This window comes from Ovis canadensis, chromosome 23, assembly GCF_042477335.2.
Source record: "Ovis canadensis isolate MfBH-ARS-UI-01 breed Bighorn chromosome 23, ARS-UI_OviCan_v2, whole genome shotgun sequence".
NCBI classification, from domain to species: domain Eukaryota; kingdom Metazoa; phylum Chordata; class Mammalia; order Artiodactyla; family Bovidae; genus Ovis; species Ovis canadensis.
The window spans coordinates 71792911-71814781 of NC_091267.1; the positions used below are offsets into that span (position 1 = coordinate 71792911).

At 51.4% G+C, this 21871-nt stretch overlaps 1 long non-coding RNA gene across 1 annotated transcript; it reads left to right on the forward strand.

The window, feature by feature from the left end:
- The first annotated feature begins 18434 nt into the window (after positions 1-18434).
- Positions 18435-21543, forward strand: LOC138428467 (uncharacterized). The gene is made up of 2 exons (XR_011252455.1): positions 18435-18615; positions 20702-21543. It is a non-coding gene; the product is annotated as an uncharacterized lncRNA (long non-coding RNA).
- Positions 21544-21871: the final 328 nt, after the last annotated feature.

A 21871-nucleotide genomic window follows, 5' to 3' on the forward strand; every position in this document is an offset into this window, starting at 1 on the left:
TCTAGGCCATCTATTAGATTCCAGTCCCCAACCTGTTACCAGTCACAATAAAAGCTTAAACATATTGTCCAAAGGGCAGGTAGTTCTCTAATTTTAGTTCCAGGTAAGAGGGAGTGATTAGCACTGAGATTAACAAACAGCTTGGGACTTCCCAGTGGTTAAGACTCCACCCTCCCATGCAGAGAGTGCAGGTTCAATCCCTGGTTGGGGAACTAAGACCCCACTTGCTGCAGGGCGCAAACACACGCACGTGCCCCAGAAAACAACAGCAAAAAAGAAACAAGCAGCTTGATAATAAACTGGTATGCTTACAGATGAAGGTGGGCTGAATTTTTAGCTTTCCCTTCTGAAAGCCAATTTATTGATGAATATATATATATATATATATATATACTGAATCCTTTATAGATGCCATTATTAGAAGCACAGACGTCCTTTATCGTTACCAGCAGATGGGCTAGGTTGAGCATAGAGGCTGGCCTTTTTTATCATGTAATAATTCCCATTTTTGCAGCCCTTACCATGACCAGGTATTTGGTCGATGTTACTGATATTCTCCTCCTAAAAGTTTCGTAAGCTGAGATTACCCTTCTCACTTAGCCAAGGAAACAGAGTCAGGTCAGCTGACTTGCCCAAGGTCATACAGTCAAGGGAACTGGGATTCAAACTTCTACAGTCATCGGATATTCTGTAGCATTTCACAGTGTTTCTATTACCTCATTTTGAGGCCCTCTGCCAGGATATTTAAGCCTAGCAAGTAGCACCATTTCTTCAATATTCCACCGCCAGTCTGGGAGAGGTAGTCCCCACAGCCAGATTTCCTCAGCTCCACAGCAGAGGAAGAAGACAGGCTCCCAAGAGCCCCTTGATGCTCGGAGAACACGGCCTGGCAGTTCACAACGGCCCATTCCATTTTCATCATGGCGTTCACACATTAACAGATTTTAAAGCCTCTTGCCATATGTTTAGATTTCTTTCATTTGGGGAAATCACATTTGAAATGGTGAAGAGATTTATCTTGACTTGGCTTTGATTGTCAAAGAATCACGTAAGATGTGCTGTGTTGTAATCCTTTTAAAACTACATTGGCTCCCAGCTTACCCAGAGCCAGGGGACCTCCTCCTCTTCTTTGGATCTCCTAGGCCCCTTTCCTCAAGAACGCAGTCCTGGGCTGAGCCCACTAAAGCCTGTCAGGCAGCTGGTGATAAGGGGAAGCACTGTCATCAGCATTTGCCCTCCAGGGGGCCTCCCTGGAGGCTCAGCTCGCAAAGAATCCGCCTACAGTGCAGGAAACCTGGGTTCAGCCCCTGGGTTGGGAAGATCTCCTGGAGGAGGGCATGGAAACCCACTCCAGTTTTCTTGCCTGGAGAATCCCATGGACAGAGGAGCCTGGCGCACTACAGTCCATAGGGTTGCAAAGTCGGATACGACTGAAGTGATTTAGCAGGCACACACACAGGACACTCATAAGGATGGAAACAACCTTTCCAGACTCAGGGGACATTTCTCTAGGGGTGGCATTTCAGGTCGGAAGAGGAAGGCAATGCTTCTGGAATAAGCCCATCTAGATGTCTCTTGTTTGGTTGTTTCATGAGAGCAGATATGATCCTTTGTTTCGGTTGCAATTATTTTTTCCTCCCATGTCCTGACCTAGACACAGGAATCGCTCACTCAGATCTCCTGACACTTGCAAGCTCCCCTGTATCAAGCCTTGGTTCATCCATCAGTGAATAGACAAAGACGATGTGGTACATAAATGTAATGGAATATTACCTAACATAGAAAGAACAAAACAATGCCACTTGAAGCAACGTGGACGGCCCTAGAGATGGTCGTATTAAGTGAAGTAAGAAAGAGAAAGCCACACATTGCTTACATATGAAATCTGTAAGGATGATACAAATGAACTTGCTTATAAAACAGAAACAGGTTCACAGGCATAGAAAACAAAGTGATGGCTACCACAGGGGAAAGGTGGGGGAGAGATAAATTAGAAGCTTGGGATTAACATATATACACTATCATACGTCTGAGCCACTAGGGAAGCCCATACGTAAAATAGAGAATCAACAAGGACCCACAGCACAGGGAAGCCGACTCAATACTCTGTGATAACCTATGCGGAAAAAGAATCTGAAAAAGGACAGATAGATGTGCACGTGTAGCTGAATCACTTCGCTGTGCACCTGAAACCAAGCAACACTGTGAATCAACTATAGTCCAACAACAACAACAAAAAATTAAAAAGGAAAGATCAGAATCCCTTCAGTGAAAAGATAATACCTTTCCCTATGCGGAGAGCTTTCTTGGACTCTTGTTCTCCAAGTGGAATCCTATCACCTATCTGTGAGTGCCTACTGGGCCTGGGAAATCTCAGCTGCAGGGAACAGCATCCACCTTGAGTTGCTTAAGGAGGAAAGGAAAGCTCAATGAGCAGACAGTGAGTGGGGAAGCCTGGAGATCACGGCTGAGCTTGCACGTCCAGGGCTCAAAGCCATGTCTCCGACAGGTCGATGGGACAGTTCCCCTGCAGCCTTCGACAGAACCACGGAGTCGGCGCTGTCTGCCACTCCCTGTGGCTTGCTTCTGAATCCAGGGTTTTGATATCTGTGTCTGATTGGCAGAATCACACGCCTGAGACTGGCATCGAGGGAAGCTGGGAAATGTAGTTACGAAGGTTCTGCTTCGGGAATATGGGACGAACGTTGTGGGACCTAAACATGGATCCTTGCCACCTGCCTCTGCAAGGATGCGGTTCACCGGCCACTGTAGCTGTTGACCTTCGACACACCCTGACAGGAGTGAAGGGGGATCAGGAGGGAGGCACTCTGGGCTCCGGGAAGTCTGGCAGGAAGGCCTTAAGGTAGTTATTGACAGATATTTCCAGGAGACGATTTATGAGCTCGGTTTCTTGCTCATACCTAGAAAAGCATTAAAATCATTAACGGATGCATCTGCTCCTCATGACCGGCGCCCACCTTCTTGTGACCAGCGGCCACCTTCTGCCAAAATGTGTGCTCAATTGTCCTTAACTCCCTTCCCCAAAACCACAAATACTCCAGGCTTCCTCCTACCCCTTTGGAGCAGCTCCTAGAGCTGTCTGAGCGCTGTTCTCCAGGCTAGAGTCCCCATTTTGCCCCAAATGAAGCTTAACTCACAACTCTTACGTTACCCTTCTTCCCCCCGCCTCCCCCCAATCCCGCCCCAGCCACAGTCAATAGACCCTATCAGAGAAGGCAGTGTGTTCAAAAGCTGTGGTCAGGCTTCCCTGGTGGTCCAGGGGGCAGGACTCTGCATTTCCCCTGCAGGGGGCACAGATTCAGGCCCTGGTTGCTAAGTTCCACGTGCCACGGGGTGCAGTCCAAGGTGGGGGAAGAAAAGGAAAATACATAAATAGTAAGGGATGAAAGATATGGTCAGCCCCAGGTCACAGATGTCCCCTGCCCCTTGCGGCTCTCAAAAAAGAATTTCCTCTTTGATTTCTGCCAATTCCTATTCTAGAGAACAATTCAGCCCCAGCCTGGGACTCTGGCGGAAGGAAGAGGCTTCCGATTGTTCCCAGCACCACACAACCTGGGTGTCTGTATGCCCACAGCGAGGAGAGAGGGTGGCTTTTAAGAGGTGACAGTATTTAGACCTCCTTGCAGCAAAGCGGGATAATTAAGAGGAAGAATCCAAAAGGGAAGGAAGTAATAATTGCCTTCAAATTTGTTCTCTTAAAAACCACAGTCATTTTTTTTTCTCTGTGCCATGGGGCAGGTTGCTGTGGGTAATTCAGTAGTCTTCGCTTACGATCAGAGGCTCAGCAACTCGCTAAGCAGGCACGTCAAGCCGTGCGGTACGATTTCTAGCCCAACACCCACCTTTCCATTCCTCTTGGGGTATTTGATCATCACAGGGCATTCTAAACTAGCTTGGATGCGTAGGGAGTAATCTAAGCAAAAGGTGGGGTTTACATAATTCATTTCCTCAACCACAGGCTGCCTTAATCAGAGATTATGAGATAACCCTTCAAGGGAAACCCACAATGAAAAACTATTGCTATTCCCAAAGCAGAAAGACCATGTGTATAACACTACAATGGATGTGAGAACACAGGCATCTCTTGGAGGTGCGGATTTCATTTCCTCTGGGTTCCCGCAAGTGGGATTGCTGGCAGTCCTAACCATAGCCCTGCTTCTCTTTGCCCTGTGATCAGACTCATTGAACTAAGTAGTGAATAATGAATGAATGGGTCCACGTGACTCTAGATGGAAAAGAGACTATGTCATAGACCTCCAGGAATGATCGCTGTGCCCATTAGGATACCTTTGGCTGTTAGTAACGGAAAACCCTCAACTCAAATTGGCATAAAAGATCCGATTTATTGTCTCATATACTAGAACTCCAGAGGGAGGTAGGATTCAAGGTTGTTGAGTTCAGTTTAATTCAGTGACTCAGCGATACCCTCAAGGAGAAGGGTCTCTCTGTCTTCCCGCTCTGACACCAGGATTCAGATTTATCCTTGAGCTGACTACTGCTGTGATCACAAGACAGCTGCAGGAGTTCCAGCTGTCACATCCAGACAAGACAACATTCAAAAGGAGAGGGGCCACCTCTTTTTAGGCTTCACCTTATTAACAGTGATAAGTCCTTTTCCAGAGGTCTCGAAATCCCTCGCACCTCAATGACCAGGTGGGTCACATGCTTGGCCTAATCCTACCGCTAATGAACAGAACCAGACCACTGCAACTGACCTCACTGATTAGGATTTACCCATGAGTCATGTGGGAGGAGGGGCAGGAACCTACGCAAAGTCAAGACTCCCTCAGTAAGGATGTGGGGGGAACTTCCAGCAGTGTTGGTGACGGGGATGAACTTCATTTCTTTTGACCTCATACAACTGTGGTTCCAGCCGGAGAGCAAGTTCAAAAATGAGGCACTGCTGGGTGTTATTCCGTGCTCGGATGCCCACAGAGTCCTTCTGATGGGCTCAGGGCCACGAATCCCTTAGAGCAACAGTCCCTTTCTCTTGTTGCAACACTAGGCTGTGATCGTAGCTGACAGGACGCTCCTCACTCCTGACCCAGCTTTTCTGGTCCTTACTCCTCCTTGCTTTGTAAGACAAGTGCAATCAACATAACAGCTCCCCTGACACGCAGGAAAGGAAAGGAAATCGACAGCTTCAACTGGTACTCCCCACGGCCTGGCAGTTTCCCAAGATGCCTCAGCTAGGGATGGCCTCAATGGAGAGGTTGGGGATTGAACTTGATTTTGGAACAAACAAAACCAAACAAATAAAAATGCGTAGACCCGAGAGATCTTCCCTGCTTCCCCACCCACCACCCCCGCCCCCACTAAACTCCTGGGGATGGAAGGAGAAAAAAAACGTGAATAATGTGAAAACAATTTATTAATAACTTAGCAGTCAGGAACTGGCTGCCTGCTGGTTTGGATGTTTGCCTGGGGAGTGTCTTAAAAATGAAAATTAGGGATTTCCCTGGTGGTTCAGTGGCTAAGACTCCACACTCGCAATGCAGGGGGCCCAGGTTCAATCCCTGGTCAGGGAGCTAATCCCACATCCTGAACCTAAAGGTCCCACATGCTGCAAAGACGACTGAATATCTCAGTTGCCACAACCAGGACCCAGTGCAGCTAAATAAATGAATAAAAGAAAATAAGACAAAATGATGACAGTCGTTCACAGACATATCAACATCAAGGGATTTCACCTACAAATCCAGATGGCAAGCCCTTTGCAAAATCAGAGGATCTGCCACTGGGCAGAAGACAGCCCGGAAGACAGCCAGTGGCTGCCGTGGCCCGTGGCGGGGAGGGGCTCCCGTTGTCCGCTGTGCCACAGTCCCCGCTGCGCCCTAGTGCACCCAGCCCGTTTCATTTGTTTCCATTGTCTTCCCACCCGCCCATAGTGAGCGCTGAGAGGACGCACCACCCGTCAGTTGGATAAGTGACATGCAGCATGCTATCCGGCATTTCAGAGTCCCCCGGTGAAAAAGCACCTCTTGGGGGCTCAGGCAGTCTGCCTGCAATGCAAGAGACCCGGGTTCGATCCCTGGTTCAGAACCCCCCTGGGGAAGGGCATGGCAACCCACCCCAGTATTCTAGCCTGGAGAATCCCATGGACAGAGGAGCCTGGCGGGCTACAGTTCACGGGGTCACAAAGAGTCGGACACGACTGAGCGGCTAACACAATGCTACACTTCAGTGAAAAAGCAACCTGTCTAGGGAAAGGGAGCTATTTGTCCTTAATGCGTTATCCACGCAGCCCAGGCCAAGAAGCCCTCCCAGGCAAAGAGGCCGCCCAGGGAAGCAGCCTGTCCTTGCCCCCTTCTCCTGCCCGACCCTCTCCTTCTCGGAGGAGACCCTTCCTCCTCATCCCCACTCGGCCCCGAGAGGAAGCTGTTCCTGGACGAGCCTTCGTCTGCCTCTCCTCCTCCTGGACACACCCCTGACTGCATAGGTCCTGTCCCTGGTTCTATTCCTGCCCCTCCCAGCACCAACCTTCCTGTATCACTTCCGGGATCATCACCAGGGTCACTGTGGCACCTTCTTCACCACTGGTGACACTTCTTCACTTTCCCATGAACTGCTTCCCTCTGGCCTTCCCACACTTGCGGGGAGGTTACGTCTTTGACTTTTCCTCTCCCGGGGGGAGCAGATACCAACTTAGTATGTATAGAAGTCAGACTTGGAGCTACTTGCCTGGGGTTCCAGTGGTTGAGACGCCATGCTTCCAACACAAGGGGTGTGGGTTCATCCCTGGTCTGAGAACTAAGATCCCATATGCCATGCAGCATGGCCAAGAAAATATAATAAATAAATAAAGAAGTCAAACTTGGAAGTTCCAAATAGGTTATAGACGATTTCATGCCAATTATATGCAGGTTAGTACAGGTCTCCTGCCCTGCAGGTGGATTTTTTACCAACTGAGCTGCAAGGGAAGCCCAAGAGCTAGCTCAAGGGCACCTAGTTTGTAAATTGGAAAAAAATAAACAAACAGAACAAAACCCATCCTTCAAACTCTAAGGCAAGTTCTAGTTTTTATATCACATCTGCCTCCTGCAAATGCTCCAGAGTCAAAACGGTAATTCCCCTCCTGGGACAGTTACCATCTGGTTCTCTAGGAAGGAAGTGAATAAATGGAACAAGTCTTAATCTGCTTTCCCTTCTCTGAACCTTAAGTATCATCAGCATCTCAGCCATTAGCGGGTGGCCGAAAAGGTCACTGAGCTTCAAAGTATTTCCTGACCAGATGTCTTACACACCTAAATGCTACTGTTAATTCTTTGGGCTGGTCATTGTACCCTGGAAATTGACTCTTAGAATGTAAATATTTCTAGGTAGGTGACATATTAGGATATTTAAGTCATTAATACCTCGGCATTAAATACCAGGTATTAGAAACTAACTTGAGAGGAAATCCTATAGTATATAATGTCTAGTGGTAGCACTAAGCTTATTATGTATTTGTTGTGATTTGAAAGGACACCAGGAAGAAGATGGCTTGTATCAAATGTTTTTTACTCCACAGGCATCTGAAGTTCTACCCTTAGGATAATTAATTAAATTTGAATTAAGGATTGCTCTACTTCAGTATTGACAGCAATGTTGTGCTACGATCATCAAACTTACTAGGAGACTGAAACTTAGTTATCTCAACCACTAAAAAGAGAGGCGATTATGTACTGTGGCAGAGGTGCTAAATTTCACTCACTGCGACATGTAAACTGGCACATTGTGCATCTTCAGTGTTCTCGATGGTACATGCCAAACACATTCAATTCAAAGAATTTCCCTGCTTCAGGGCTCATTTCATGAAATCATGCAAATATTTCCTCGTGACAGTGGTTAGGGGTTAAGGCATTCATGCTTTGAATAAATTGATTTACAACTGATTTCTTTCTAGTCTGAATGATGGAGGGGCATGAGAAACGTGGAAGCATAACCTTTCTTGGCCTCCCAGAGGCTTTAGTGACAGAAGATTTCCCTGGGTTGGGTTGACCTGCCTGGGAGGGAGTCTGAGTAGAAAAGCCAGGGTTTTCCATCACAAGGAGAGTGTGAAGCCCACGAACTTCGGAGGACTCAAAAAGGAAGGCCGCTGTTGGTTGGGGAAACGCGCTTCTCATTGCAGATGGCTCTGAGAAGGAAGGGTTCTACTGGAAAACTGTTGGTGCCCAATCAGAAGGTATGCAGATGACACCACCCTAACGGCAGAAAATGAAGAGGAACTAAAGAGCCTCTTGATGAAGGTGAAAGAGTGAAAAAGCTCACTGAAAACTCAACATTCAAAAAACTAAGATCACAGCATCTGGTCCCACCACTTCATGGCAAATGCATGGGAGAAAATGGAAACAGTGATAGACTTTATTTTTTTTGGCTCCCAAATTACTGCAGATGGTGACTGCAACCATGAAATTAACAGATTGGTCCTTGGAAGAAAAGCTATGACAAACCTAGACAGCGTATTAAAAAGCAGAGATATCACTTTTCCAACAAAGGTCCGTCTAGTCAAGGCTATGGTTTTCCCAGCAGTCATGTATGGATGTGAGAGCTGGACTATAAAGGAAGCTGAGCGCCGAAGAATTGATGCTTTTGAACTGTGGTGTTGGAGAAGACTGTTGAGAGTCCCTCGGACTGCAAGGAGATCCAACCAGTCCATCCTAAAGGAGATCAGTCCTGAATATTCATTGGAAGGACTGATGCTGAAGCTGAAACGCCAATACTTTGGCCACCTGATGGGAAGAACTGACTCACTGGAAAAGACCCTCATGCTGGGAAAGATTGAAGGCTGGAGAAGAGGACGACAGAGGATGAGATGGTTGGATGGCATCACAGACTCAATGGACATGAGTTTGAGTAAGCTCCGGGAGTTGGTGATGGACAGGGAGGCCTGGCATGCTGCAGTCCATGGGGTCGCAGAGTTAGAGGCGACTTGGCGGCCAATCAGAAGGTGAAGTTCTCAGGATGACCACCGAGTGTCGCCATCAGCCAAATTACTGACGCACTCTCTTCGCTGAGTCAGAACATTGCAGCCGCGAAGATTTTCCAGTTCCTCTGGTATAATATTTCATTTTATTTTTTTGTATAATATTTTAAATTGTTTTGTTTCACTTCACTTCATTTCCTTTCAATTTTTGTTTTTAGGCCGTGGCTGTGAAAGCCGGGAATCTCAGTCAGAAGGCCACCAGGGAACTCCTTGTTCTAATAACCCTTTTATTTTACGGCGGTGGAAACGTGGTTTCCTGTTCAAGCTGTCAAGGTCAGGTGTTAGAGCTGCTGCTGCTGCTGCTGAGTCACTTCAGTCGTGTCCGACTCTGTGCGACCCCATAGACGGCAGCCCACCAGGCCCCGCCGTCCCTGGGATTCTCCAGGCAAGAACACTGGAGTGGGTTGGCACTTCCTTCTCCAATGCATGAAAGTGAAAAGTGAAAGCGAAGTCGCTTAGTCGTGTCTGACTCTTCGCGACGCCATGGACTGCAGCCCACCAGGCTCCTCCATCCGTGGGATTTTCCAGGCAAGAGTACTGGAGTGGGGTGCCGTCGCCTTCTCGGAGGTGTTAGAGCAGAGGGTCTCTATTACCCAGGAAGCCCATGGGGGAAGGAAACAGCTGAGTGCAACACGCAGGGGGAGCCTTGAGGGCAGAAAGCGAAGTCGAGATGTGAAACTGCAGAAACTACCAGGGTGAAACTACCCTGCCCGAAGCCATATATCAAGTCTGCGGCTAAAAAAAAAAAAAAAAAAAAGGGCGGTGGCTGAACTGGGGCTCCTGCGACCTCCTGAGAAGGAATCCAGTCATCGCTCTGACAGTAATCTGAAGGAATACTCCTCACCCCACGTGGAACAAAATGCAGGAAATGTAGAAGGAGCTGCTGTTAGGGTCTGAGGACAAAGTCTTGCCTAAGCAAGGTTTTGGGGGCAAGTGTCAGGCAGCCCCATTTACTGCAGGCTTGTTCGCTCTGAAAAAGAGCCTGGAGTTGCCAAGGGGAAGGAGTGGGATTTCAGAAACACAACAGGAGAGACCGATCCTAGGAAATAAGAGGACAAAGGGCAGGGGAGGCCGAGGAGAGACGCCTGGAGGAGAGGAGCCGTGAACTGGGGACAGAGGGCTGCACAGAGCGGAGGAGAGGCAATTGAGACAGAGGACACTCGGTGAAAGAGCAGGACTGGGTCCACCCTGCAGCCTCCCTGGAGCCTGAGGTCGCGCTCCTGTCACACTTGCCCCTCCCCAGGCTCACCTCCCTGACTTACCACTGCAGAGAAATTTTTTCCAGCCAGGCGCTGATGTCACAGGGTGAATTTCAGCCATGGTTCTCTTTCCCAGCAGAGCTGGCATTTTAGGATGGCCTCTCCTTTTGAAGAAAAGGTGTGGTCCACGGACTCCCGGAGGTGGTCCAGTGGTTAAGACTCTGCTTCCACTGAGGGGGCATGGGTTCGACCCCTGGTCGGGGAACTAGGATCATGCATGCAACATGGTATAGCCCCCAAAAAAGGTGCTGTCTGCTTTGAGCAACAGTGTAGAGGGGGGGCTGGGGAGAGTGAGAAGCTGGCAGGGTCAGTTGCTCATAGCAGAGGGTCTCTACCTCCCAGGAGTGAGACACGTGGGTGGAGCCTTGAAGGCAGAAGAAGTGGATGGCTGTATTGATCGCAATGCCTGGGACAGTGGGGGCTCATTATCTGTTAGCTGAATTGATACATCTTACTGACTTTGAAGAGGCTCCTTGGCAACGGAACATCACGGCGTTTAGGAAAATTCTTCCAGTGTGAGTACCTGAAATGGATGGAAGCTGCAAGAGCTTAATGGGAAGACTTTTTTGAAAAAAAAAAAAAAAAAGAAAAAAGCTTTCTTGAGATATAATTCACATACCATACAATTCACCCATTTAAAGTGCCCCACCCAACAGTTTTTAGTATGTTCAAAGATATATGCAATCATTTGTCACCACGGCTGAGTTTAGAACATTTTCATCATCTCAGAAAGAAATCCGCCACCCTTAATCGCTCACCGTGTCCCCATCCTCCCTGCCCCCAACACGGACCAACCATGATTCCGTTTTCTGTCTCTATGGATCTCCCTATTCCGAATTTCCTCTGAATATCCATTCACATGGTAGGCGGTCCTTTGAGTCCGGGTCTCTCACTTAACGTGTTCAAGGTCCGCCCACGCTGGAGTATGTGTTGGTGGCCCGTTCTTTCCATGGCTGAGTAATACTTCACTTCATGTCCTCACGAGTACCGCATTGTGTGCTAATTCATTCTGCGATGGGCATCTGGGTCGTCTCCACTTTCCAGCTGGTATGAAAAATGCACGTTATAAATATTCATGCACAGGTTTCTGTGCGGACATGCTTTCCTTTGTCTTGGCCAGAATTGTTGGTTCCTATGGCAACTTTATATTTAATCATCTGAAGAGCCAGATGGTTTGCCAAAGTGACTGCACCATTTTACATTTCCCCTGGCCATGTATGCTGGGTTCGGATCTCTCTGCTTTGTCACCGACGTTTCTTGCTGCGGACTTCCTGATGACAGTCACCCTAACGTATGGGAAGTGGGAGCTCATGGCTCTACTTTTCACTCCCCTGATGATTCGTTATATGAAGTATTTTTTCTCTACTGTTTCCCATCTGAATCTTTACTGGTTCCTTCTTTTTGCTCACTTCACGTTCAGTTTGATCTTTTTTTCCGTGTGCCAAGATGGAAGGTTAGCTTATTGATCTGCGGTCTTCTTTTTCAATAGAGACAGCATCTACAGCTGTAAAATCTCCCCTAAGCACTGCCTTCGTTGGATCCCATAAGCTGTGATATGCTGCATTTTCACTCATCTGAAAGTATTTTCTGTGGGGGAACATATTCCGGGTAGAGGGGAGAACTTGGATAAAGGCATAGAGGTAGGAAAGCTTGGGTCAAGTTTGCTGGACAGTTTGGCAGCAGTAGAGGGTGTGTGCAGAAGAGTTTGATGGGAATTCCCTGGTGGTCCAGTGGCTAAAACTCTGTGCTCAAGATACAGGGGGGCTGGGTTTGATCCCTGGTCAGGGAACTAGTTCCCGTGTGCCACAACTAAGACTCTATGCAGCCAAATAAATAAAAATAAATATTTAAAAAAAAAAAAAGAAGAAGAGTTTGAGTGACAGAGGAAGGTAAGTTGGAACCATCTTTAATGAAGGACCAAATCGTTCATACAGGATGGATTTCAGAGCCTCAGCTGCCATTTCTAGGGCTGTTATTTCACTTTCTTCCTAGATATGGAGTGAGTGTCTTTCTGAACGTGCAAAAAACAGGTGGGGAAAGGTTTAGAAGGAGGGACAGGCAGGGGGTCAACACAAACAGAAGAGCAGTCAGTGTCGGAGCAGCCCTTTGCTGACCGCCCAGTCCTGGAGAAGCGACTGCTCGGGGTCTGGCCGCCACAGCGACCGCTTCCCAGGCAGCGGGAACCACTGACAAGGCTTCCCGACAGCCGCACCCTGCCCCCGCAGGAAGCAAAACTGTATGTCCTTGCTTCAGCACTGGCTAAGTGCTAAGTTTTTAAAAATAATAACAGTCTGGTTGCTCATCCTTTGCCGTTTGAAACTCTTTCCTCAGCTTCCATGTCACGACACTTCCGAGTCTCCTTCCCGCACGCCCTGCCTCCTCCAACACTGCCCACGAAGCCGGGAGCCTCTCAAGGCGCTGACGCCAACCTCCTCTGCTCACGCCACAGTCTCCCGGTCTCTGCAGCCTCATCTCGTGTCTGCCCAGGGCTTCGACGATCATTTGTACGGTGATCTTGAGCTCAAATAGCAGCCAGCTCTTTGCTCTAAGCTCCGAGCCAGAACCAAGAGTTGCCCACCCAGTCTCTCCACTCCAACTCATTTGATTGAGACTAAACTCAGTCTCCTCATTCAACTCCAGGCCTGGCCTCCTTGCTACCAAAAGAGGCTCTCACACTGTTTTCCCTTGATCACCGCAATAGCCTACTAACTGGTCTTCTAGAACTCTCTCTTGCCTCCTTCCCAGTTCTTCATACTGCAGACAGGACAATTTACTTGAAATGATCTTGTCACCTGTATGTCTGCCTATAGCAGACTTTAGTTACTTGTTGGCCGTCCGGAGCAGCTGAACACACTTCCTGTGTTGGAAAACTCCCCTGCTTATGAATCTTGGTTGGACAGAGACCCTGCCTCCTAAGACTGTTTTTAGTTGTAGAGACTTTCACTTCTCTTGTCCTTTGGCCTCTGCCCGACCAGCCTTGTTCCGTGAGCCTCACACTGGCTCTGGTCTCTCCTCCTCTGCACGCACCCTGCCCTCCCCTCCCCTCTTGCCTGGCTGACTGGTTTTCCCTTCAGAGCTCTGGCTGAGTGTCCCTTCTTCAGAGAAGTCTTCTGTGACTTTGTGGTCTGGGGCAGACTCTCTGCTGTAAGCCCTTAAGGGATGGGACGCTTTCTCTGGGAATCACGTATCCCTGTGCTAGTTACTGGGCATCAGTTTGGGTGCCCCCGTCAGGTCGGGCACTGAATGTGCAGGCAAAAGTCAGCTGCCCTTTAAGGACCCCTCGGTCTCCCTGGGGGCCACAGACAGCACCTCGGGATGAGTGCTGGCACAGCGCTCAAGGCCCCACCAGCAAGGTGCCCTGGGGGCAGAGGAAAGAGGAACCGACCGCTGCAGGATCGCAGGCCAGCTGCACGGAGGCAGTGGCACCTGAGCCAGGTCCTGACAGAGTCGGGCAGGAAGGGGAGGGTGGGAAGTCCTTCCAGGCAGACGGAATGTGCATACCCAGAGCCACAAAGTGAAAAGGCACGTGGCAGACCAGTGAAATGCAGAGCACGCCGGTGCCACTTGAGCAGAGGATGAGGAGGGGAGGGGAGTGAGGAGGAAGACGGGAGACAAGCCTGGAAAGGTGGGTTGGGTCAGACTCAGGGGCTCATCAGGTGCTCCCAAGAGCCACGAGGAACTGTTGAAGTACCTAATTCTGACCACAGTGTGAAGGACAGATCGAAAGGATTGAGGGACAGGGAGGTAATACGGAAGATGTATCTTTGTCTTTATTACACTTGGACTGCAGGGAGCTCAGACCAGTCCATCCTAAAGGAAATCAATACTGAACATTCACTGGAAGGACTTACGGCGAAGCTGAAGCTCCAATACTTTGGCCACCTGATGTGAACAGCCGACTCACTGAAAAAGACCCTAATGTCGGGAAAGATTGAAGGCGGGAGGAGAAGGGGACGACAGAGGATGAGATGGTTGGATGGCATCACCAAGACTCAATGGACATGAGTCTGCGCAAGCTCTGGGAGATGGTGGAGGACAGGGAGGCCTGGCGTGCTGCTGTCCATGGCGTCGCACAGAGTCAGACACGACTGAGGGACTGGCCAACAAAAAACAAACCTTTACAGCTCCAGAATTTAGCAAAAGGAGAGCCCAATAAAGATAATAAACAGATCAATGAAGAAATAACCCAGGAAGCGTCCCAGGTAGGTGAATCAATGAGTAAATAATCATAAAGCGGGGCCATAGGTGGTAGGTGCCAAGAGAGGTACTGCACGCCTCGGGAGGCCGTGCACCCTGGTGAGAGTCGAAGCCCTGAGCTAGAGAACTTGCTGAGGGAGACAGGGCTAGGAGAATCTAGGAGACATTCTGAAGTGAAATCCATGGGGCTGAGCAGTTAACCACATACCGGCATCGAAGGAAAGGAGTGAAGGAATGAAGCTTAGGTTGGCTTCCCTTGTGGCTCAGCTGGTAAAGAATCCACCTGCAGTGCGGGAGACCTGGGTTCAGTCCCTGGGTTGGGAAGATCCCCTGGAGAAGGGAAAGGCCACCCACTCCAGTATACTGGCCTGGAGAATTCCAGGGACCGTATAGTCCTTGGGGTTGCAAAGAGCTGGACACGACTGAGCAGCTTTCACTTTTGCTAAAAAGAGCGCCGGTGGCAGTCCAGAGCTGGCATGGTGTGCCAGCGGTCCCTTCCATCCTGTTAGTCAACATCCTCGACACGTGCCTTCCTGACATGGTCCACAATGGGGGATCCAGCGTCACAAGGGGGCCTGTCCAAGGTCACATGACCAGGCAATGTCACAGCCACGACTGGACCAGAGAGCTCAGACTTCCAGGTCAAGGGGAGACGCTGCACCCGCCCTTAAGAAGATGACCCACCAGACCAAAGGGACCATATGTCCCTAGAGACACATACAGCCGCCTGAAAACAAGCATGCCAAGGGGAAGTCATGGCAGGCCTTCCTTGCCAGATGTCAGCCAGGAGAATCCCCCGCCAGACCCTTTCGTCTATGTGGATGATTCTGGCACGAACTTCCAGGATGACGCACAGATAGCAGCTGGTGCCATCAGTTAGCAATGTTGTGATACTTTCAGGTGAACAGCGAAGGGACTCAGCCAGGTATATACATGAATCCATAGCAGTGTGTACGTGATGTTCCCAAAGCCCCCAACTAGTCCTTCCCCTGCTGGTAACCATGGGTTCGTTTTCTATGTTAGCGAGTCACTTTCTGTATTGTGGTAAGTTCATTTGTATCATTTCTTTTTAGATTCCACATATAAGGAATGTCATGATATTTCTCCTTAAAAAAAAAAAAGAAAGGAAGATGGCCCCTCCGAAGATAAGGGATCCCAGCCCTCTCTGAGTCTTCCAGGGCTGTGAGAGACTGGGGCCAAGGACCTGGACGATTTAATCCAGTTTTTACCAAGTGTTTACAGTGAGCAATTAAGGCACAGTTAAGGAATTAATCACTAATGAGTCATTAACTCTGCCCACTATTGTAGAGTTAATGAGCTGAGGCCAGATTATTAGAGCCGGTTCCCAATTAAGGGGACGACTGGCCTCTTGAACAGTCAGGGGAGCCGGCCTGTGGCTGCCTGGCCTCCCCTTTCCCGGGCAGGTCAGGACGCAGGCCGAGCCCCCAGGGCTTGCGCTGGCTGGGCAGAGGAAAGGCCAGTTTTCCATTAATATCGCTGGTAAGTCACTTCAGTCGTGTCCGACTCTGTGCGACCCCATAGATGGCAGCCCACCAGGCTCCCCTGTCCCTGGGATTCTCCAGGCAAGAACACTGGAGTGGGTTGCCATTTCCTTCTCCAGTGCATGAAAGTGAAAAGTGAGAGTGAAGTCACTCAGTCGTATCTGACTCAGCAGCCCCATGGACTGCAGCCTACCAGGCTCCTCTGTCCATAGGATTTTCCAGGCAAGAGTACTGGAGTGGGGTGCCATTGCCTTCTCCGTCCATTAATATTACCTTCCTCGAAAGTCTTCTTTTTTTTTGATGGCCTCCTAGAGGCTTCAGTTCCACTAGTAGTAATGGTCTGTGGGCCGAAAGGAGCATGTGCACCTGAGACAGAACCACACGCGGCCAGGCTGGGGCTGGGGGTTCGAAACACTACATCTCACGCTAAACTCCTGGGGGAGCGACCGAGGCCCGAGATCCAGTCGGTCCACCAGCTGCGCGAGAGACGAGGGAGGAGCCTGGGGGTACACGGAGGGCTCTCTGCAAAAGCTTTCAAGTAACTGATGAACTCAGTGAGAAAGCTGGTTTAAAGCTCAACATTCAGAGAACTAAGATTATGGCATCCGGTCCCATCACTTAATGGGAACTAGATAGGGAAACAGTAGCAGACTTTACTTTTTGGGCTCCAAAATCACTGCAGATGGTGACTGCAGCCATAAAATTAAAAGATGCTTGCTCCTTGGAAGAAAAGTTATGACCACCTAGACAGCATATTAAAAAGCAGAGATGTTACTTTGCTGACAAAGGCTTGTCTAGTCAAAGCTATGGTTTTTCCAGTAGTCATGTATGGATGTGAGAGTTGGACTGTGAAGAAGGCTGAGTGCCGAAGAATTGATGCTTTTGAACTGTGGTGTTGGAGAAGACTCTTGAGAGTCCCTTGGACTGCAAGGAGATCCAACCAGTCCATCCTAAAGGAAATCAGTCCTGAATATTCATTGGAAGGACTGATGTTGAAGCTGAAACTCCAATACTTTGGCCACCTGATGTGAAGAACTGACTCACTGGAAAAGACCCTGATGCCGGGAGAGATTGAAGGCAGGAGGAGAAGGGGACAGCACATGAGGTGGCTGGATGGCATCACTGACTTGATGTGCTGCAGTCCATGGGGTCACAAAGAGTCAGACACGACTGAGAGACTGAACTGAGCTGAAGTGATGAACTTGGCGGAGAGAAACAAGCACGAGGACTTCCCTGCACTCCCTTGCGGGGGCAGGGATCATCTCCCTTCCTGTAACATTTCCCATCTCCCCCCAGAAATTAACTATACGTTTAAAATAAGTGAATAAGGGCTTCCCTGGTGGCTCAGCTGGTAAAGAATCCGCCTGCAATGCAGGAGACCCTGGTTCCATCTCTGGGTTGGATGATCCCCTGGAGGAGGGCATGACAGCCCACTCCACTATTCTTGCCTAGGAAATCCCATGGACAAAGTCTGAGCCTGGCGGGCTACAGTCCATGGGGTTTCAAATGACTTAGCAATTGAGCTGAGCAATCACATATAAGGTGGCACTAGTTGGTAAAGAAACCGTCTTACCCATGCAGGAAACTTAAGAGACCTGGCTTCAGTCCCTGGGTTGTGAAGATTCCCCAGAGGAGAGGAAGGCAACCCACTCCAGTATTCTTGCCAGGAGAATCCCATGGACAGAGGACCCTGACGGGGTACAGTCCATGGGGTCGCAGAGAGTCGGACACGACTGAGCGACTGACACTTCACAGTAAGTGGATACAGCGGGGCCGCCCGAGTCCAGGCGCTGAACTCTGGCAGAAGCCCGCACCACGCCAAGGGCTCTCTCTCCCAGTCCTCCCACCCCGTCTCACCTACACCCTCCCCTCCCCCTCCCGGCAGCAGGGATGAGAGCTCCGGCCAGCGGGAGACAGGACCGGGTTCCGAGAGCGGGAAGCCCACGGCGGTAGAACAGCTGGGACGGGCCTCGGGCCACCGCGCAGGCGGGGGCCGAGCGAGGAAGACCCCGCGCGGCTGCGGCCGCCTCTGGACGCCGGGGCTCCAGAGACTGACGACCCGCAGAGGCGGAGCCCTCGGTGCCCCGCGTCCCCAAGGGAGAGAAAAATAGCCACCAGTACGGAGCCATCCCACCGGGCGCGGAGGCGCCACGCTCACCGGCGGGAAGAGACTCTTCCAAAAGGGAGAGAGGCGGAAACGGAAGTGCCCCAGCGCGGCAGGCGTGGCTGACGGAGGCTGGGCCAGCAGGGCGGCAGACTCCGCGCGGGCCGGGCTCTGGGAATTAGCCGCGGTCCAAGCAGAGCGCGAGAAACCGGCGGCCGCCGCTCCCTCGGACGCGCCGGGCCCTGCCGGGCCCCGCCCTGCCCGCGGAGCCGTCCAATCAGAGGCGCCCCGCCCCCCGCGGCCCAGCACCTCTTCCAATGAGAGGCGCGCTTCCCCGCCCCGCCCCCGCACCCCGCCCAATCAGAGGTGCCCTTCCCCCGCCCCGCCCCCGCGGCCCTGCAGCCCAGCCCTGGGCGGCTCGCGTCGGTGCTCCCGGGAGCGGAGGGCCGCGGGCCCGACTGTCCCACCCTCTCTCCCCGGCTCGGCTGCGGGTCAGACCCTCCTTCCTTCGAGGGAGTCCCCCAGGCCGCCCCTAGACTGCCTTGGTCCGAGCTGGCCTGCACCAAGGTTTGTTTATAGCCGCACACCGCCTTTTCTCCCCGATCCCCGCGAAACCAGTGCCAACAGGTTCCTGTCCCGCTGCGGTGCACACATGTAGCATCGTCTGGACCAAACCCGAAGCCGCATCGTGGAAGAGTCAAGGGCCACTTCCCAAGGGATGCAGGTTTACTGGGGGCGGGGGCACTTTCCCCAGAGTCCTAGAAAGGCGGGTGCCCCCCCTGCCCCCGCAATCACAGCCGGGAGAGTCTAGTTTCGGAAGCTGGGGCTCTTCCTTGGCCGCCGCCTCCGCAAACTGCTTTCCGTAGCTGTGAGCTTGCGCGGCGGCCCCGGGTATTTCTCGGTCGTCTAGGGTTTTAACACTCTTTACCGCAAGCCATTCTCACGTCCAGCCTGAGTAAAGTACCGCCTGTCCGCCTCACCTGCACCCCTCCTCCTGGAGCTGGGAGCTTGACTCACTGCTGGCCCTTAAAGCCGCCCTGCCAGGCAGCCCGTAGAACTGCGGAGAGAGGGTCCTCGGCTCGTCCACATCTCCCCCAGGAAGCCCAGGAAGGCACTCACAGCTAGCATCCATTCCTCGGCATCTCATTCCCAGCGTGGCCTAATTAGCTGTTCGTGGGAACTGGAATTAAGGAGTCCTTATTCAGCAAATATTTCCTGAACATGCGATATGATCGTGAATTGATAGAGGACTTCTAGTTATTCCAGCTCCAAGGCCTACAAGCCGAGTTGGTTGGTGCAACCTCTCCAATACCTCAGTCTCCTCATTCATAAAATGGGGCTAGTTGAATCTTCCTGGCAGAGTCCTTGTGAGGCTTCACTGAGATGAAAACCACTTAGAAGAGAGCAGGCACATAATAAGCTTTCAATGGTGATTAGCTATTAGAATTTTGATCATCCTCCAGGGACTTGTTCCTGAATCCAGGTATGGTTCAGTCTGTTGGTGCCTAAAGAGATGGTTTAGAATATTCATTCTCAGAGTAAAAGAAGAGAGGAAAATGGTGGAAAGCTGCATCTGCAGAAAGGAAAAAAAAAAAAAAGAATAGAAAATGGCAGAGAGGAGACAGAATGAGCAATGAAAATGGCTTAAGGAAATCAAAGTAGATGCTAATGGTGAGAAAGGAAAGGTCAGAGGTGTCCAGGACTAAGGTGAAACGGTGGAATAAGTGTGGTACTCACCTGAGGTGAAGCTTCAGTACCACTTAAGTTCTCGGAATAAATTATTCCTAGTAAAATGAGGGCATTGAAGGATGAAAGAGAAGATAGGCCAAAGTGAGAGAAATTTACTTACTTATTTATCCTGAGTTTACCTATTTTTTTTTTTCCTGCCAAGAGCTGATATCACTTGGGCCACTCCATTCATTTCTCTTGTCAGAGAAAAGCATTAAATGTATTACTCCCTACCTTCCTGGAAAGGGGCTTCCCAGGTATCTCAGTGGTAAAGAATCTGTCAGCCAATGCAGGAGACGCAGGTTTGATGCCCCAGGATTTGACCCTCCAGAGTCAGGAAGATCCTCTGGAGGAGGAAATGGCAACCCACTCCATTATAGTTGCCTGGGAAATCCCATGGACAGAGGTGTTGGGGGTCTATAGGCCCTGGGGTCGCAAAAGAGTCAGACATGACCTAAATAGCAACAACAACCGCTTAGGGAAAACAACCCACTCAATAAATTCTTACTAACCAGCTTACTATGTGTTAGGCTCCAGAGGAGGGCCTAGGGGTACACAGCCCTGGTTATGCCCAGACTCTAAGGACCCACAGGGCAAGGACTGGGTCCTGTGATGACGCTCTCTTCATTTCCAGCCCCGACAGTCCTCCTTTCCCCGGGTAGGTTTCAGGAACCCAAGGGCCGCACAGGGATACTCTGGATCAGAGAGGTGGGATCACAACGTGTATTGCCTTCTGCCAGGTCGCCAAGAGCTTACACCATGCGGTAAACTACACATCTTTCCCATTTCCCAGGGAGGCCTGGCTCGTCGCAGGAGGAAAGGGGGCTGGGGTGGTTCACTAACGTCCTAACGACCCTCCGACAGTACTCCGCGAGAACCCCTCGAGATGCTGACGCCCGTAGAGACTTCTGAATTTCTCCCCCAGCCCTAGCGACGGCGCCGAAGAACTGCAATCCTGTCCATGACGCACCCGCGAAGAGTGCGCTCCGGGTCGCGGCGCACAGCGCTCCAGGACATCCTTCCGGAGTGCGGCTGCCAGCCCCACGCGCGCCACGCCGAACCGTTGGGCTGGGAGGAGCGGAGCGGTTCCGGGAGGCGACACTGAGACCCGGAGCTGACGAACATCGGCCTGCTCCAGCCTCCGGAGCACTAATGTCATCGACCATGGGTAGCAGGGGAGCTGGTGCCCTGGACAAGGATCTTAGAGGCGTCTGGGGCCGTTGCGGGCTGGAAAAAGGGAGGCGGGGCCGCCAGGAGCTTCGAGAAGTTCAGCTCTTACCCTGGGAAGATGGTATGGGTGGATGCTTCCTATGGGAGTCAGTCCCTCCAAGTAGCGGCTGCAGCCGGGCTGTTAGGGTATCGAGGGGCTGGGAACGCGCAGGCAGCTGAACCTTTGGCTCCAAGCACCCAGAACCCCGCACACTCGTAGGCGCCCGTCGCCCCAGGAGAGGGGAGCTCGGGTCTAGGGCGCGGCGGGGTCGTGGACGCGGGCGAGTCCGGGCGGCAGCGCAGTGCCGGGTAAGGATGCGCGGCCCGGGGAGGGGCGGTGGATAGTGGGGGGCCCGGCTCCTCCGCAGCCAACTACTTTTCCGGCAACACCCGATCCATCACCCGAGCGCCCCCAGAACCCGCATTCATGCACACAGCTTCCTCCGCGCCCCCGCAGTCCTGAGAGCGCTGAACCAGTCAAACCAAAAACAGGTCAATCTTTAATTCTCCGCCCCACCTCAATTCTTTGAAGCTACTTATTACAAACAGTCCCTCACACTTTCTCCGTCTCCCCTTCCTCCCAGTTGTCCTTGTTCCGGGTTGCCACGCCGCCCTGGAGGGGCCGAGGTCAGAGGCTTCGAGTTCCTTGAACCTGGAGGCTCCGGGGCCCGCCGGGTGGGGGCAACGTGGCCACCTGTCTCCGTCCAGCAGCGAGGTCAGGGGTCCGTGGGGACGTAGGGGTGGCCAGAGGGCCTCGACTGGCCTGGGAGTCAGCCCTCCGGGGCTACCCAGGCGCAGATGCCCGACCTGGACCAGGCTGTTCCGGTGGCGCTGGGCAGGAGGGGCCGAGCCCGGGGGACCCAGGGAAAAGGGGTGCGCGCGCCTG